The sequence below is a fragment of the Oryctolagus cuniculus genome, chromosome 13 (genome assembly GCF_051225735.1).
Source record: "Oryctolagus cuniculus isolate XC-2025 breed Fujian yellow rabbit chromosome 13, ASM5122573v1, whole genome shotgun sequence".
Classification (NCBI taxonomy): domain Eukaryota; kingdom Metazoa; phylum Chordata; class Mammalia; order Lagomorpha; family Leporidae; genus Oryctolagus; species Oryctolagus cuniculus.
In genome coordinates, this window is record NC_142879.1 from 95,000,957 (window position 1) to 95,006,956 (window position 6,000).

Sequence of the window (6,000 nt, forward strand, 5' to 3'; positions counted from 1 at the left end):
CCCTCTAACATTCCCACTCTTAAGTTTTACTAAGATCTATTTTCATTATTCTTAATGATTGTATAGTTAATGATACTCTAGTAAAAGAGTTCAACAAATAGTATGAAGAGAAAAAAAGCACTATTCCTCAATGGAGGAGACAAAGGCTACAAACAATCATTGAATCTCAAAATGTCTATTTCACTTCAAAACATTGCATTTCAGGTAATCTATTGGTCACCTCAGATCAAGGAAAATGTATGATATCTATCTTTTTGGGATTGTCTTATTTCAATAATTACAATGGTTTCTAGTTGTGTTCATCTTTTTGGGAAAGACAGTATTTCATTTTTTTTTATAGCCAAGTAGTACTCCATAGTGTGTATACACTGTAATTTCTTTATCCAGCCACTGTTGATGGACATATGGGTTGAGTCCATATCTTAGCTATTGTGAATTGTGCTGTAATGAACATGGGGGTACAGATAACACTTTCATATTTGCTGATTTCATTTTCTTTGGGTAGATTCCCAGGAGTGTGATGGCTGGATCATATGGTGGTCTATATTCAGATTTCTGAGGTATCTCCATACTGTCTTCCACAGTGGTTGCACCAGTTTACATTCCCACCAACAGTGGACCTGTGTACCTTTTTTCCTAAATCCTCAACAGCATTTATCATTTGTTGATTTCTGTACGAAAACCATTCTAACTGGAGTGAGGTGAAAACTCATTGCAGTTTTGATTTGCATTTCCCTGATGGCTAGTGATCCTGAGCATTTTCTGCAGTGTCTGTTGGGCATTTGAATTTTCGCTCTTATCTGTTCAAGTCCAATTCTTAACTGGGCTGTTTGTTTTGTTGTTGAATTTCTTGAGCTTCTTATACATTCTGAATGTTAGATCTTTATCAGTTGTGCAGTTTGCAAATATTTTTTCTTATGTGTAGATTGTCTTTTAACTTTGCTGAGTGTTTCTTTCACAGTGCAGAAGCTTATCAGCTTGATGTAACCACATTTATCAATGTTTTTTAAAAAAGATTTATTTATTTGAAAGTCAGAGTTTCACACAGAGAGAGAAGGAGAGAGAAAGAGAGAGAGAGAGAGAGAGAGGCCTTCTCTCCGCTGGTTCATTCTTCAGTTGGCTGCAATGGCCAGAGCTGTGCCAATCTGAAGCCAGGAGTAAGGGGCTTCTTCCGGGTCTCCCATGTGGGTACAGGACTTGGGCCATCTTCTACTGCTGTCCCAGACCACAGCAGAGAGCATGATCAGAAGTGGAGCAGCTGGGACTCAAACCAATACCCATATGGGATGCCAGCACTACAGGCAGCAGCTTTATCCACTACGTCATAGCACTGGCCCCAACATTTGTCAATTTTGACTTTTATTACTTATGTCTCTTGGGTCTTTTCCAAGAATTCTTTGCCTATTCCAATGTCTTGCAATTTCCCCAATGTTCTCAACTGATTTGATGGTATCAGGTCATAAATTTAGTATTTTGACCCGTTTTGAGTGGATTTTTATGTAAGGTATAAGGTAAGGATCTAGTGTCATACTTCTGCATGTGGAGATCCAGTTTCCACAGCATCATTTGTATTTTTTCCAAGATTTTATTTATTTGTTTTAGAGATAGAGTTACAGATAGTGAGAGGGAGAAACAGAGAGAAAGGTCTTCCTTCTGTTGGTTCACTCTCCAGATGGCTGTACTAGCTGGAACTGCGCTGATCCGAAGCCAGGAACCAGGTGCTTCCTCTTAGACTCCTATGTGGTTGCAGGGGCCCAGGCACTTGGGCCATCCTCCACTGCCTTCCCATGCCACAGAATAAAGCTGGATTGGAAGATGAGCGTCTGGGACTAGAACCAGTGCCCATATGGGATGCTGGCGCCGCAGGCACCACAGCGCCAGCCCCAGCACCATTTGTTAAAGGGACTGTTCTTGCTCCAGGGATTGATTTTGGCTACCCTGTTAAAGAGAAGCTGGTTGTAGATGAATAGATTAATTTATGGAGTTTCTATTCTGTTCCATTTTTCTACAAGTCTGTCTTTATGCAAGTACCATGATGTTTTGATCATAACTGCCCTTTAGTATGTTTGAAATCAGGTGTTTTTGTTGTATTAGATTGTCAGGTATTTGGGATCTCTTGTGTTTCCATATGAATTTTAGCATTATTTTTCTAGCTCTGTGAAGAATGTCATTGGTATTTTGGTTGGGATCTCATTGAGTCTGTAAATTACTTTTAGTAGTATGGACATTTTGATGATGTTGATTCTTATAATCCATGAACATAGAAGACTTTTCCATTTTCTTAATGTCTTCTTTTATTTCATTTTTTAGTGTTTTGCAATTTTCATCGTAGAGATCTTTGACATCCTTGCTTAGATTTACTCCAAGGTGTTTAATCCTTTTTGGAGCTATTGTGAATGGTACTGATATTAGAAGTTCTTTCTCACCATGATCTTGTCTATGTATACAAAGGCTGTTGATTTTTCTGTGTTGATTTTATATCTTTCCACTTTGCCAAACTCTTTTATGAGTTCTGATAGAATCTCAGTTGAGTCCTTTGGCTCCTCTATATATAGAATCATGTCATCTGCAGATAAGGATAGTTTGATTTCTTCCTTTTCAATTTATATCCTTTTGGTTTCTTTTTCTTGCCTAATGGTTCTGGCTAAAACTTACAAGACCATGTTAAATAGCAATGGTGGGAGTGGGCTACTTTGTCTGTTTCCAGATCTTTGGGGGAATGTTTCCAGCTTTTCCCCATTTAATAGGATGCTGGCTATGGGTTTATCAGAAATTGCCTTGATTGTTTTGGGGAATGTTCATTCTATGCCCAATTTTCTTAATGTTTTCATCATGAAATGGTGTTATATTTTATCAAATACTTTCTCTGTATTTGTTGTGAAGACCATATGATTTTTGTTCTTCAGCTTATAATGTGGTATATTACATTTGTTGATTTGCAAAAGTTCAGCCATTCTTGCCTACCAGGGATAAATCCCACTTGGTTCAGGTGAATGATCTTTCTCATGTGCTGTTGGGTTCAATTAGGTAATATTTTGTTGAGGATTTTTGCATTGATATTCATCAGGGATACTGGTCTATGTCTCTTTTTCTATGTCATATCTTTTTCTGGCTTAGGAATTAAGGTGTTGCGGGATTCATAGAAGGAGTTTGGGAGGATTCCCTTCCTTTCAGTTGTTTTAAATAGCTTGAGAAGAATTGGAGTTAGCTCTTCTTTACATGTGTGGTAGAATTTAACAGTGGAGCCATACAGTCCTGGGCTTTTCTTTGTTGGCAGAGTCTTTATTACTTATTCAATTTTCTTCTTGGTCTGTTTACGTTTTCAATGTCTTCATGACACAATTTTTGTAGATTGCATGTGTCTAGGAATCTATCCACTTTTTAGTTTTCCCAATTCATTCGCATATAGCTCTTTGTAGTAATTCTGATGATTCTTTTTATTTCTATGTTATTTATTGTTACATTTCCTTTTTCACCTCTGATTTTATTGATCTAGGTATTCTCTCTCCTTTTTTTGGTTAGTTGCACAAATGGTGTATCAAGTCTTTTTTTCAGAAACCAGCTCTTTATTTCACTGATCCATTGTATTTTCTTGTTTCAATTTTGTTTATTTACTTTCTAATTTTAATTATGTTTTCCTCTACTAATTTTGGGTTTGTTTTTCTATGCACTGATAACTCATTTATTTGGTACCTTTCTGATTTCTTTCTTTAGGCATGGATTATTAAAAAAATTCCCCATTAACACTGCTTTTGTTGTACTCCACAAATTTTTATATGACATATTGTTATCTTCATTTGTTTCCAGAAAGTTTTTGATTTCTATTTTGAGCTCTTCTATGACTCACTGTTTATTCAGGACTATGCTATTCAGTCTCCATGTGTTTGCATAAGACCTAGAGATACTTAGTTTGTTCATTTTCAGCTTTATTCCATTGTCGTCAGAGAAGATGCATAGTATAATTTTGATTTTTTGAGTTAGCTGAGAGTTGCTTTATGGCCTAACATATGGTCTTTCCTAGAGAAAGTCCCATATACTGGTGAGAAGAATATGTATTTTGCAACTCTGGGTTGAAAATTTCTGTAAATATCTGTTCGTTACATTCGGCCTATAATGTTGATTAACTGTGGTTTGCTTGTTGATTTTCTGTCTGGTTGATCTTCCCATTTCTGAAAGTGGGGTATTGAAGTCCCCATTACTATTGTATTGGATTCTATATATGCCTTTAGATTCATCAACATTTCTTTTAGATAGCCAAGTGCTGTGTGATCGGGTATGTATATATTTATTATGGTCACATCTTCCTGTTGAATTGTTCCCTTAACCATCACATAGTCCAACAGTTTTTATGTTGATGTCTATTTTTTTCTCATATTAGGATGACAACACCAGCTCTTTTTGGTCTCTGTTAGTATGAAATACCTTTTTCCATCCTTTCCCTTTTAATATGCTTGTATCTTTGTTGGTGAGATGTATTTCTTGTAGGCAGAAAATAGATGGGTCTCGCTATTTTCGTCCATCCAGGTGGTCTATATCTTTTAGTTGGAGAGTTGACCATTTACCTTCAAGGTGATTCATGATAAGTAACAACTTGGCCCTGTTGTTTTTCCATAAACATTCCTATCACTTACTTTGGATTTCTTTCATACTTTTACAGGGAGTTTTTTTGCCTTCACATTTTTTTCATAATGATGGCTGTGTACCTGTGTTTCTGTGTGTAACTCATCCTTAAGCATCTTTTGCAAGGTGGGATCAGTGGTGATGAAATCTTTCAATTTCTGTTTGTCATGGAAGATATTTATTTCACCTTCATTCATAAATGAGAGCTTTGCAGAGAATAGTATTCTGGGCTGACAGTTTTTTTCATTTAATACTTGGACTACATCTTGCCATTTCCTTTTAGCCTATAAGGTTTTTGATGAGCGAAGTCAATTATGAGTCTAATTGAAGATTCTCCAAAAGTCATCTGACATTTCTCTTGTGCAAATTTTAGAATTTTTCTTTATGTTTTACTGTGGAAAGTTTAACTACCATGTGTCATGGTGAAGATATTTTCTGGTCATATCCCTTAGGAGTTCTGTGTGCTTCCTCTACTTGGATGTCCCTTTCTTTCTTCAAATTGGGGGAGTTTTCTGTGATTATTTCACTAAATAGTCCTCTAGTCCATTCCTTCTTTCCAGGAACTCCTTCTTCAGGAACTCCTAAGACCCATATGTTGGGTCATTTGATAGTATCCCATAAATCTCCAACACTGTTTTTTAATTTTCTATTTTCTTCCTATTGTTTTTGTCTGACTGAAAGATTTGTCTCCTAGTTCAGATATCCTTTCTTCTGCCTTGCTTTCCACTTCATTTTTAATTTGATCTATTGAATTATTCACTTCAAATAATTCATTTGATTTCTCTTTACAATTTTAAGTTCATGTGAAAAATTTTCATTCATTTCATGTGGTTTTCTTTAGTACATGGATTTGCTTCTGATTGCTTTTGAGAAATCCTATGATTAATTTTTGAATTTCATTTCTGGCATTTCCTCAATTTCTTCATCTTTGCATTTTAATATTGAAATATTGCTGTGCTCATTTTGAGGCATCATGGTGTCTTCCTTATTCTTGTTTCTTTAATTTCTGTATTGTATTTTGACATTTGGAGTTGATTTTTTTTCCTCTGATGGCTTTTATCTCCGAGCTATGACTCTGTGTCTTAGTGGAATGTCTGCCCTTCCAATTAATACCAAGAGGTGTGTGGTTGATGTGGCAGTGGAGCTATGGCCAGTGTTCCAAGATGGGGAGAGCATCCAGGGTAACACCTAAGTTGGGTGTGGTAGATCTCAATAGCCTATACCCTGCACCTTCTCATGTAACCACAGAGTCCCCACAGTCTCAGCACACAAGGCTCCCACAGTCACTGGTTCCAGAGATTTCTCTCTGTCCTGCCACCCTGTCTAGTCAACAGAGAGGCAGATGTTCCATGAGACAGCTCCACCCCTGTGTCTTGATCC